Here is a 14,054-nt window from a genome sequence, read left to right as displayed (position 1 = left end):
GTGTAGTGCCTGTTTATTGATCTCACCTGATGTGGGTGTAGGGTGCACTGAACTGGGCTGATACACATGGACGATCCTAGCTGACTTGTTTGACAGGAGACGCTTAATTGACACTGGTATGTATTCAAACTGAGCATAAAAAACTGGAGAGATCTACTTACGGTGAGCGTTAAAGTTGCTCGTGTAATTCGTTTCAATGCACCCTAAGGGGGTACATAGTGAAATCAACTTCTTGCCTTCCCTTGCATTGCCTGGCCGTGTGTGTGTGTGTGTGTGTGCGTGTGTGTGTGTGCACCCCTGTTGTCCTTTTACGATAAGTCTGTCCCCTCTTGTCAACGATGACGACACAGCAGTTGTGTGTCGAGCTGCATGAACATAAGTCTGTCAGTCTGTGGTCAGCTGATGTGACACTGCCCTCCCTGACCTCACTTCCAAACACCCCCATCGTGCTGTCGGTTAGCGCCTTGGATTTGTGACCTAGTGTTCACAGTGGTCAGTGTGACTTGTGACCCAGTGTTCACAGTGGTCAGTGTGACATGTGACCCAGTGTTCACAGTGGTCAGTGTGACATGTGACCCAGTGTTCACAGTGGTCAGTTTGACTTGTGACCCAGTGTTCACAGTGGTCAGTGTGACTTGTGACCCAGTGTTCACAGTGATCAGTGTGACTTGTGACCCAGTGTTCACGGTGGTCAGTTTGACTTGTGACCCAGTGTTCACAGTGGTCAGTGTGACTTGTGACCCAGTGTTCACAGTGATCAGTGTGACTTGTGACCCAGTGTTAACGGTGGTCAGTATTGTACTTGTGATCCAGTGTTCACAGTGATCAGTGTGACTTGTGACCCAGTGTTCACAGTGATCAGTGTGACGTGTGATCCAGTGTTCACGGTGATCAGTGTGACGTGTGACCCAGTGTTCACAGTGATCAGTGTGACTTGTGATCCAGTGTTCACGGTGATCAGTGTGACGTGTGATCCAGTGTTCACGGTGGTCAGTGTGACGTGTGACCCAGTGTTCACGGTGATCAGTGTGACGTGTGATCCAGTGTTCACAGGTGGTCAGTGTGACGTGTGACCCAGTGTTCACGGTGGTCAGTGTGACTTGTGACCCAGTGTTCACGGTGATCAGTGTGACTTGTGACCCAGTGTTCACAGTGATCAGTGTGACTTGTGATCCAGTGTTCACGGTGATCAGTGTGACGTGTGACCCAGTGTTAACGGTGGTCAGTGTGACGTGTGATCCAGTGTTAACGGTGGTCAGTGTGACGTGTGACCCAGTGTTCACCAGTGATCAGTGTGACTTGTGACCCAGTGTTCACAGTGATCAGTGTGACTTGTGACCCAGTGTTCACAGTGATCAGTGTGACGTGTGACCCAGTGTTCACAGTGATCAGTGTGACTTGTGACCCAGTGTTCACAGTGATCAGTGTGACTTGTGACCCAGTGTTCACGGTGATCAGTGTGACTTGTGACCCAGTGTTCACAGTGATCAGTGTGACGTGTGACCCAGTGTTCACAGTGATCAGTGTGACGTGTGACCCAGTGTTCACAGTGATCAGGGTTCGAGGCCCCATTTCGGCATGGTGTTGTGTCCTTTGGAAAGGAGCTCATTCTGATTTTCTTCGCTCTGTCCAAGTGTGAATAGTTACCTGACTTCGGTTCGGGAGGATTAAAACGCCGGATGGAGAGGAGGATTGGGCCCCGCCTTCCTAAGCTCAGCCCTGAACAAAGTGGACATGAATTCACTGCCTTCCTATGCCCATCCCTAGACACAGTGGATATGAATTCACTGCCTTCCTATGCCGAGCCCTGGACACAGTGGACATGAATTCACTGCCTTCCTATGCCGAGCCCTGGACACAGTGGACATGAATTCACTGCCTTCCTATGCCCAACCCTGAACACAGTGGACATGAATTCACTGCCTTCCTAAGCCCAGCCCTGAACACAGTGGACATGAATTCACTGCATTCCTATGCCGAGCCCTGGACACAGTGGACATGAATTCACTGCCTTCCTATGCCCAGCCCTGAACACAGTGGACATGAATTCACTGCCTTCCTATGCCCAGCCCTGAACACAGTGGACATGAATTCACTGCCTTCCTATGCCGAGCCCTAGACACAGTGGACATGAATTCACTGCCTCCCTATGCCGAGCCCTATACACAGTGGATATGAATTCACTGCCTTCCTATGCCCAGCCCTAGACACAGTGGACATGAATTAACTGCCTTCCTATGCCCAGCCCTAGACACAGTGGATATGAATTCACTGCCTTCTTATGTCCAGCCCTAGACACAGTGGACTATATGAATTCACTGCCTTCCTATGCCCAGCCCTAGACACAGTGGGTATGAATTCACTGCCTTCCTATGCCCAGCCCTAGACACAGTGGATATGAATTCACTGCCTTCCTATGCCGAGCCCTAGACACAGTGGGTATGAATTCATTGTCTTCCTATGCCGAGCCCTATACACAGTGGACATGAATTCACAGCCTTCCTATACCGAGCTCTTGCCACAGTGGATATGAATTCACTGCCTTCCTATGCCGAGCCCTGGACACAGTGGACATGAATTCACTGCCTTCCTATGCCGAGCCCTGGACACAGTGGACATGAATTCACTGCCTTCCTATGCCCAGACCTAGACACAGTGGACTATATGAATTCACTGCCTTCCTATGCCCAGCCCTAGACACAGTGGGTATGAATTCACTGCCTTCCTATGCCCAGCCCTAGACACAGTGGATATGAATTCACTGCCTTCCTATGCCGAGCCCTAGACACAATGGATATGAATTCACTGCCTTCCATAAGCCGAGCCCTAGACACAGTGAACATGAATTCACTGCCTTCCTAGGCCAAGCCCTAGACACAGTGGATATGAATTCACTGCCTTCCTATGCCCAGCCCTAGACACAGTGGACATGAATTCACTGCCTTCCTTTGCCGAGCCATAGACACAGTGGATATGAATTCACTGCCTTCCTATGCCGAGCTCTAGACACAGTGGGTATGAATTCACTGCCTTCCTATGCCGAGCCCTAGACACAATGGATATGAATTCACTGCCTTCCATAAGCCGAGCCCTAGACACAGTGAACATGAATTCACTGCCTTCCTAGGCCAAGCCCTAGACACAGTGGATATGAATTCACTGCCTTCCTATGCCCAGCCCTAGACACAGTGGACATGAATTCACTGCCTTCCTTTGCCGAGCCATAGACACAGTGGATATGAATTCACTGCCTTCCTATGCCGAGCTCTAGACACAGTGGGTATGAATTCATTGCCTTCCTATGCCGAGCCCTAGACACAGTGCATATGAATTCACTGCCTTCCTCTGCCCAGCCCTATTTTATTTTATTTATTTATTTATTTATTTATTTATTTATTTATTAAGACTTCTTGCTATAGCGCATATTCTTGAAGTTCTATGCGCTTTACAATAGCACTAAAAACATTCACTCAAACACCCCCACACAAACATATGCATATAATTTGAAACATAGGCGAGAGAGAACAATTAAAATAGGTCATGTCAGTTGATTAAATCAAGAAATGCAACACATTGGACATGAATTCACTGCCTTTCCTATGCCGAGCCCTAGACACAGTGAACATGAATTCACTGCCTTCCTATGCCGAGCCCTAGACACAGTGGACATGAATTCACTGCCTTCCTATGCCAAGCTCTAGACACAGTGGACATGAATTCACTGCCTTCCTATGCCCAGCCCTAGACACAGTGGACATGAATTCACTACCTTCCTATGCCGAGCTCTAGACACAGTGGACATGAATTCACTGCCTTCCTATGCCCAGCCCTACACACAGTGGACATGAATTCACTGCCTTCGCTATGCCGAGCTCTGGACACAGTGGACATGAATTCACAGCCTTCCTATGCCGAGCTCTTACCACAGTGGACATGAATTCACTGCCTTCCTATGCCGAGCCCTAGACACAGTGGACATGAATTCACTGTCTTCCTATGCTAAGCTCTTGACACAGTGGACATGAATTCACTGCCTTCCTATGCCGAGCCCTGGACACAGTGGACATGAATTCACTGCCTTCCTATGCCCAGCCCTGGACACAGTGGACATGAATTCACTGCCTTCCTGTGTCGAGCCCTAGACACAATGGACATGAATTCACTGCCTTCCTATGCAATGCCCAGCCCTAGACACAGTGGACATGAATTCACTGCCCCAAAGGTCGTAAAAGGTAATATCTGGACTGAGAACACGTTCATGTTCGTTTCTTTATGGGAAATGAAAGCCAAATTTTGCGTAACGTTTTAGGGCTCTATGTTACGTTTCATGTACATTGTCGACATGTTGAAAACTGAACGCACACACGAGCACACGCACACACGAGCACACGCACACAGACGCACACACTCACTGTTGTTTGACGCAAGCACTTATTCATAGAAGCTGATAGTGGTATCTACACAAACATTAGTGTGTGTGTATGTGTTTGTGTATGTCTTAGAGAGCGAGTGAGTGATAAATACACACACACGCCTGCATACGCACACACACACACACACACACACATACGCACACACACTGTTTCACGTTGGAAAAGTATTAACTATGAATTCAGCATTCTTGTAGTGTATCTGCAACAATCTCGGCGAACTGTACAAGATAGCGTTGTAATTTACAAAGGGCTCCCCGCGTGACGGCTGAGAACACAGCATGAATAACGGTTTGACTGAAACGTTTAAACGGTTGATAAACCCGCTTCGGAAATCTTACCCGTCTGATGTTCCTATCTTGTCACCGATTAGACGGAGACGCCCACGTCACAAAGGCTGATGTAGGAGTGGAGAATTACTGGGATTGCTACACAGTGTAGCATCACCTTGTTTTTTTGTTTGTTTTTGACTCACTTGTGTAAACAAAGTGAGTCTATGTTTTAACCCGGTGTTTGGTTGTCTGTGTGTGTGTGTGTGTGTGTGTGTGTGTGTGGTAAACTTTAACATTGCATTTTCTCTGCAAATACTTTGTCAGTTGACACCAAATTTGGCATAAAAATAGGAAAAATTCAGTTCTTTCCAGTCATCTTTTTTTAAAACAATATTGCACCTCTGGGATGGGCACAAACAAATGAAATAGAAGCCAAAATATATGCAAACTGAATTTACTGTTATATTTATATTCTTTTATTCTCTAAACTTGGCACTTTGATCTGATATTCTGACACAACAACAAGAGCAGTCGTTTTTATAATGTTTTGTTCAAACAGGAACTTCTTTTGCTAAGCATGGAAGTTATATTTATTTTGCATGTCTTTGGTGCAGATAGTAAAAAAGGGAAATTAATCTGTAATTAATGCTAGGGGGCTTAATTTGCTTTAAACTGATCTTTCTCATCTTAAACATTACATTTTGAAATTATACTCAATACATAGAAAGCTTGTGTGTTTTACTCTCAGTGTACATGGCTTTCACTATGTTCATTCGTCCCAAGTGGTCTTTTTCGGAAAATACTAAAATCAATACGACGAGTGGACTTTATAGATCTATTGGCTGAGCGCTGAAGGTCATGGGCAAAAATCAGTTGCGTACACATATTTATACACATTCAAAGTGCGTGCTCATATTCTTTGCGAACGCGAACGACGCCATTTTGTTTCAAGTTGTTGACCTGCCTGTTCAATCCTATATTCAATCGACAATACACGATAACATGTGATGGAAAGTTGGAGAAGGAGACCATTAAATATTTATTCAGAGAAAGATTTGTGAACGCCTCATCACTTACTGAATTATGCCCCAAACTGCCATAAAAAAATATCCACAGAATCAGTCGGAATTCACAGTTTAAAATAATAAACCATGAGAGTTAATACCCTTGAATTGATGAAGCGTAAAAATTTCCAGTCTTGACTTTTCTCAAAATGAAGTCCTTTTCACTTCATACGACGTTTAGAAGTACTTGTACTTGGCTCTACATGTTATTAGTTTAATAAAATACTCAACTTTAAAACTATAAAACTAGAATGAACATAAAAGAGAAATTGAATTGACCGTGTCAACCAGGTGTAACTAAACTTGTACATCTATCTAGATCCAGAGAAAACGGCTAAATGTTGCAGTGTGATTGCGGCGATAGCCACGTCTCCTATACCGCGGACTTAAAAAGAATTTTTAATTGCCCTTAAAGATTTTTTGAATGCCCAAGATACACCAGAATAATATGATTTAAACAGCGTTCTCACTGCGAATACCGCAATCGATTTATCGCCCTTTAAAAAAGCATGTTTAAATGTTATATTTTTGAACGCCAGTTAAGGAGCCCTGATAGTGTAATGGGTAAGACAGTTTCTTCTTTTTCTTTTAACCCGAAGCTTAAAATAACAAATACGGAACACATTTTAACGATTAGATTTTTTTTAAAGTGTATCACAAGTGAGTCTTGAAGGCCTTGCCTCACTTGTTTTTTGTTGTTGTTTTTTTTTGTTTGTTTGTTTTTTTAACAATGTTTAACTTTCTCTTTAAACCAATTGGGATGAACATTAAACCTGTGTTGCTTCACCCAGACACTGCTCAATCCAGTTTCATTGAAGACAGTTGGAATACTTTTCAGGTATCTGGTTCTGATGTATGTTGGTGCTGTGTAAATCAGTTGAAAAAGGCATTTGTTAAAAAAAAAATTAAATGAAGACAGCTTTGAAGTTCTTTGGATTGAAACGAGCTTTAACTTCTGGATTTCACAGAGACAGACACAGGAAACGTAACAGATTCACCAAATACCATAAAAGCCATATACGTATGATAAAATAAAAATAAAGAAATTAACTGATGACCAAATGAACAGAACGATTACGGAAGATAGATAGATCGATAGACAATCTGTGTGTGTGTGTGTGTGTGTGTGTGTGTGTGTGTGTGTGTGTGTGTGTGTGTGTGTGTGTGTTAAGGTCCCATAGCCTTTTACAGCCATCGAGGCGGTGAATTCGTATTTAGTGTGTCCAGGGCTGGGGACAGGAAGGTGGTGAATTCGTATTTAGTGTGTCCAGGGCTGGGCACAGGAAGGTGGTGAATTCCTATCCACAGTGTCCAGGGCTGGGCACAGGAAGGTGGCGAATTCCTATCCACAGTGTCCAGGACTGGGCACAGGAAGGTGGCGAATTCCTGTCCACAGTGTCCAGGTCTCGGCTCAGGAAGGTGGTGAATTCCTATCCACAGTGTCCAGGGCTGGGCACAGGAACGTGGTGAATTCCTATCCACAGTGTCCAGGGCTGGGCACAGGAAGGTGGTGAATTCCTATCCACAGTGTCCAGGACTGGGCACAGGAAGGTGGCGAATTCTTATCCACAGTGTCCAGGACTGGGCACAGGAAGGTGGTGAATTCTTATCCACAGTGTCCAGGACTGGGCACAGGAAGGTGTTGAATTCCTGTCCACAGTGTCCAGGGCTGGGCACAGGAAGGTGTTGAATTCCTATCTAGAGTGTCCAGGGCTGGGCACAGGAAGGTTGCGAATTCCTGTCCACAGTGTCCAGGGCTGGGCACAGGAAGGTGGCGAATTCCTATCCACAGTGTCCAGGTCTCGGCTCAGGAACGTGGTGAATTCCTATCCACAGTGTCCAGGGCTGGGCACAGGAAGGTGGTGAATTCCTATCCACAGTGTCCAGGTCTCGGCTCAGGAAGGTGGTGAATTCCTATCCACAGTGTCCAGGGCTGGGCACAGGAAGGTGGCGAATTCCTATCCACAGTGTCCAGGACTGGGCACAGGAAGGTGGCGAATTCTTATCCACAGTGTCCAGGGCTGGGCACAGGAAGGTGGTGAATTCCTATCCACAGTGTCCAGGGCTGGGCACAGGAACGTGGTGAATTCCTATCCACAGTGTCCAGGGCTGGGCACAGGCAAGCAGTGAATTCCTATCCACAGTGTCCAGGGCTGGGCACAGGAAGGTGGTGAATTCCTATCCACAGTGTCCAGGGCTGGGCACAGGAAGGTGGTGAATTCCTATCCACAGTGTCCAGGGCTGGGCACAGGAAGGTGGCGAATTCCTATCCACAATGTCCAGGGCTGGGCACAGGAAGGTGGCGAATTCTTATCCACAGTGTCCAGGACTGGGCACAAGAAGGTGGCGAATTCCTATCCACAGTGTCCAGGTCTCGGCTCAGGAACGTGGTGAATTCCTATCCACAGTGTCCAGGGCTGGGCACAGGAAGGTGGTGAATTCCTATCCACAGTGTCCAGGGCTGGGCACAGGAAGGTGGTGAATTCCTATCCACAGTGTCCAGGGCTGGGCACAGGAAGGTGGCGAATTCCTATCCACTGTGTCCAGGGCTCGGCAAAGTAAGTCGGGGCCCAATCCTCTCCTTCCGCCGTTTTATACCCTCCCTAACAGAAGTCAGATAGCCATTCACACCTGGGGTGAGGGGGGTGGGGTGAGGGGGGTGAGGGGTGGGGGGTCAGAGTAAAGTGCCTGTGCCAAGGAACCGACAACACCACGCCGAAACGGGGCCTGGAACCCCGATCACAGGTCAACACTTGATGACAGGTCAACACTTGATCACAGGTCAACACTTGATCACAAGTCAACAATTGATCACAGGTCAACACTTGATGACAGGTCAACACTTGATCACAGGTCCAACACTTGATCACAGGTCAACACTTGATCACAGGTCAACACTTGATCACAAGTCCAACAACGCCCCATACCCCAGTTCTGACACAGTGCCTTCTGTGTAGAAATACAGAAATTTCAGAAGCTAAAGAAAAGAAGACTAGACAAATAAAGAAAGCAATAAAGCACAGGCCTATCAGCCCCATGCAGCCCCCGAACAGCACAGAGTGCATGGATCGAGTTACCCCGAAACGGAAGGAACACGGCGTCGTAACGGTTAGGACGACGTTAAGGTATCATGAAATAAACGTGTAGGCTATCCGTATTAATGCATAAACTGTCGGCGAGAGATGTAAAAGCCCCCTTAATGCATTTCTGACATTTAACGGCAGCGATAAATCTGCTCTTTATTCACGTCGAGGGCTGCATGAGACTTCAGCCTGAGTTACCTGGTGGCGCAGGCCTCTTGAAGGAGAAGCAGGAAGAAGAGGAGGAGGAGGAGGAAAAGAAGAGCAACAAGAAGAGTGAGAAGAACACAGAGGAAAAGGAGGAGGAAGGAAAGAAGAAGAATTAGAAGAAGAAGGAGGAGGTGGAGGAGAAGGAAAAGAATAGTCACGAGAAGAACAAGACGAGGAAATGGAAGAGGGAAAAAAAGAGGGAAAAGAAGAAAAGGATAAAGAGAAACAGGAGGATAAAACGAAACACAATGAGAAGAACAACAACAAGCAAAACAAGGAAAAGGAGAAAACGAATAATAACAAGAACAAGGCGAGGAAGAGGAAAATGAAGAAGAGGAGGAGAAGAAGAAGAAGGGGGCAGGGGGGGAGCGGGGGGGGGGGAGGGCCGAGGAGGAGAAGCAAGTGCAGGAGGAGGAGGAGCAAGTGCAGGAGGAGGAAGAGCAGGAGGAGCAAGAGCAGGAGGAGGAGCAAGAGGAGGAGGAGGAGCAAGAGCAGGAGGAGCAAGAGCAGGAGGAGGATCAAGAGCAGGAGGAGCAAGAGGAGGAGAAGCAAGAGCAAGAGGAGGAGGAGCAAGAGCAGGAGGAGGAGGAGCAAGAGCAGGAGGAGCAAGAGCAGGAGGAGCAAGAGCAGGAGGAGGAGCAAGAGGAGGAGGAGCAAGAGCAGGAGGAGCAAGAGGAGGAGGAGGAGCAAGAGCAGGAGGAGCAAGAGGAGGAGGAGGAGCAAGAGGAGGAGGAGCAAGAGAAGGAGGAGGAGCAAGAGCAGGAGGAGCAAGAGAAGGAGGAGGAGCAAGAGGAGGAGGAGGAGCAAGAGCAGGAGGAGCAAGAGGAGGAGGAGGAGCAAGAGGAGGAGGAGCAAGAGAAGGAGGAGGAGCAAGAGCAGGAGGAGCAAGAGAAGGAGGAGGAGCAAGAGGAGGAGGAGCAAGAGCAGCAGGAGGAGGAGGAGCAAGAGCAGGAGGAGGAGCAAGAGCAGGAGGGGGAGGAGCAAGAGCAGGAGGAGGAGGAGCAAGAGGAGGAGGAGCAAGAGCAAGAGGAGGAGGAGGAGCAAGAGGAGGAGGAGCGAGAGGAGGAGGAGGAGGAGCAAGAGGAGGAGGAGCAAGAGGATTAGGAGGAGGAGCAAGAGCAGGAGGAGGAGCAAGAGCAGGAGGAGGAGGAGGAGCAAGAGCAGGAGGAGGAGCAAGAGCAGCAGGAGGAGGAGGAGCAAGAGCAGGAGTGGGAGGAGCAAGAGCAGGAGGAGGAGCAAGAGGGGGAGGAGCAAGAGCAGGAGGGGGAGGAGGGGGAGGAGTAAGAGCAGGAGGAGGAGCAAGAGCAGGAGCAAGAGCAGGAGGGGGAGGAGCAAGGGGAGGAGGGGCAAGACCAGCAGGAGGAGCAAGAGCAGCAGGAGGAGGAGGAGCAAGAGGAGGAGGAGCACGAGCAGTAGGAAGAGGAGCAAGAGGAGGAAGAGGAGCAAGAGGAGGAGGAGGAGAAGGAGCAGTAGGAGGAGGAGCAAGAGCAGGAGGAGCAAGAGCAGGAAGAGGAGCAGGATGAGGAGGAGCAAGAGGAGGGGGAGCAAGAGGAGGGGGAGCAAGAGCAGGAGGAGGGGGAGCAAGAGGAGGAGGAAGAGGAGCAAGAGGAGGAGCAAGAGCAGCAGCAGGAGTAGGAGGAGCAAGAGCAGGAGGAGGAGGAGAAAGAGGAGGAGGAGAAAGATGAAGGAGGAGGAGGAGATAGAACGAGGTTGAGAAGGAGAAGAAGAAGGAGGAGGAGGTAGAGGAGGGGGGAAGAAGAAGAAGGTGGTGGTGGTTATGGTGGAGAGGAAGAAGAACAAGGACAATAAAAGTGTTCAAAAAGGAAAGAGAGGGAGAGAGAGGGGAGAGGGGGTGGTACATTTGGTGTGATGGTGATTACGGTGAAAAAGAAGAAAAACAAGAACAAGCCACGTCAGCCTCAGTTAAGTCATTCAAGGCATTTGAAGAACAGATAAGAATGTGAAGATGGACGACGAGGAGGAGGAGGAGGAAGATGACGACGAAGACGGCAATAATGATGGTGGTGACGAAGACGACGACGATTGACGATGATTATGATGATGATAATGGTGGTGGTGGTAGTGGTGGTGGTGGTGTCGAAGACGACAGCAATAATGATAATGATGGTGATGATGAAGACGACGAGGATATGATGCTGATGGAGGAGACACAGAGAAAGATAAAAACATGGGATGAAACAGGAGAAAAGGAGAAAAGAGAAGAGAGAAAGGAAGCACAAAGAATGAGAGAAATAGGTATAAAGAAAGATAGATAAAGAAGAAAGAGGTATAATGAATGATAGATAAAGAATGATAGATAAAGAAAGATAGATAAAGAAGAAATAGGTATAAAGAATGATAGATAAAGAAGAAATAGGTATAAAGAATGATAGATAAGAAGAAATAGGTATAAAGAAAGATAGATAAAGAAGAAAGAGGTATAATGAATGATAGATAAAGAATGATAGATAAAGAAAGATAGATAAAGAAGAAAGAGGTATAATGAATGATAGATAAAGAATGATAGATAAAGAAGAAAGAGGTATAAAGAATGATAGATAAAGAAGAAAGAGGTATAAAGAAAGATAGATAAAGAAGAAATAGGTATAAAGAATGATAGATAAAGAAGAAAGAGGTATAAAGAATGATAGATAAAGAAGAAAGAGGTATAATGAATGAAAGAAGAAATAGGTATAAAGAATGATAGATAAGAAGAAATAGGTATAAAGAATGATAGATAAAGAAAAAATAGGTATAATGAATGATAGATAAGAAGAAATAGGTATAATGAATGATAGATAAGAAGAAATAGGTATAAAGAATGATAAAGAAAGAAAGATAGATAAAAGAACGAACGAAACATAGAAAGTGTTCATTGCTACATCAAAAACTTCCTTCCCAAATCATCGTGTTTCTTGCTGTATCAAATACTTACTTGGCTAACAGTGTTCATTGCTACATCAAAGAGTTCCTTCCCAAATCATCATGTTTCTTGCTTTCAAATATTTACTTGGCTAACAGTGTTCATTGCTACATCAAAGAGTTCCTTCCCATATCATCGTGTTTCTTGCTATATCAAATATTTACTTGGCTAACAGTGTTCATTGCTACATCAAAGAGTTCCTTCCCATATCATCGTGTTTCTTGCTTTCAAATATTTACTTGGCTAACAGTGTTCCTTGCTACATCAAAGAGTTCCTTCCCACATAATCAAGAAAATATTTACTTGGCTAACAGTGTTCCTTGCTACATCAAAGTGATTCGCGCTGTATCAAAGTGATCTGATCCGTGGTGTACCAAAGTGATCCGTGCTGTACCAAAGTGATCCGTGCTATACCAAAGTGATCTGATCTGTGCTGTACCAAAGTGATCCGTGCTATACCAAAGTGATCTGATCCGTGGTGAACCAAAGTGATCTGATCCGTGCTGTACCAAAGTGATCTGATCCGTGCTGTACCAAAGTGATCCTTTTTGTACCAAAGTGATCCGTGCTGTATCAAAGTGATTTGATCCGTGCTGTATCAAAGTGATCTGATCCATGCTATATCAAAGTGATCCATGCTGTATCAAAGTTATGCGTGCTATATCAAAGTGATCATTACTATATCAAAGTGATCATTACTATATCAAAGTGATCCTTGCTGTATCAAAGTAATACGTTCTATATCAACGTGATCCTTGCTGTATCAAAGTGATTCTTGCTGTACCAAAGTGATACGTGCTATGTCAATGTAATTCTTGCTGTATCAAAGTGATCCTTGCTGTATCAAAGTCCTCTTTGCTATGTAAAAATATCAAAATATTCCTTCCCATACCAAAGTGATCCTTGCTAAATCAAAGTGTTTACTGCAAAATAAAATTGCTCATTGCTATATATTAGCGCTACATAGAAGCATTCCTTGCTTTATTAGTATGTTCCTTGCAAATTCAAGGTGTGTTTCTCGCTATATCAAATCGTTCCTTGCTATATCAGAATGTTCGTTGCTATATCAGAATATTCGTTGCTATGTCAAAGCGTTCATTGCAATATGAAAGGGTTACTTGTTGTAACACAAGAACGTTCTAATATGCAACACAAAAACGTAACATGCTACACTGTGTAGCAATCCCAGTAATTCTCCACTCCTACATCAGCCTTTGTGACGTGGGCGTCTCCGTCTAATCGGTGACAAGATAGGAACATCAAACGGGTAAGATTTCCGAAGCGGGTTTATCAACCGTTTAAACGTTTCAGTCAAACCGTTATTCATGCTGTGTTCTCAGCCGTCACGCGGGGAGACCTTTGTAAATTACAACGCTATCTTGTACAGTTCGCGGAGATTGTTGCAGATACACTGCTCCTGTTCCAAAAACACAGAATATTGGAATGCTCATGCATACCTTTCAACGAAAAGCAGTATTTAACCACACACAGATTCAGAAACACACACACACACACACACACACACACACACACACACACACACACACACACACATTCCTTACAACTTTATTTTGCTGATGTCAGCAGCATATCAAAGTCTCTTCATCTTCTTCATAAAGATCACCTGCGTCAGAATCGTAAAGATCACCTGGCGTCAGAAATGTTCAAAATCCTCATGTATTCACCTCAAGATCAAAGTATGAAGTCTTCTTACGCGTTCGTGAGCTGTAAATCCCAAGTTCACTCATATATACACGAGTGGGCTTTTACGTGTATGACCGTTTTTACCTCGCCATGTAGGCAGCCATACTCCGCTTTCGGGAGGGAGGGGGGGTGCATGCTGGGAATTTTCTTGTTTCCATAACCCACCGAATGCTGACATGGATTACAGGATCTTTAATGTGCGTATTTGATCTTCTGCTTGCGTATACACACGAAGGCGGTACAGCCACTAGCAGGTCTGCACATATATTGACCTGGGAGATCGGAAAAATCTCCACCCTTTACCCACCAGGCGCCGTTACCGAGATTCGATCCAAGGGCCCTCAGATTGAATGTCCAGCGCTTTAACCACT

This window comes from Babylonia areolata, chromosome 7, assembly GCF_041734735.1.
Source record: "Babylonia areolata isolate BAREFJ2019XMU chromosome 7, ASM4173473v1, whole genome shotgun sequence".
Taxonomy (NCBI): Eukaryota; Metazoa; Mollusca; class Gastropoda; order Neogastropoda; family Buccinidae; genus Babylonia; species Babylonia areolata.
Note: the sequence above shows the minus strand (reverse complement) of the source record.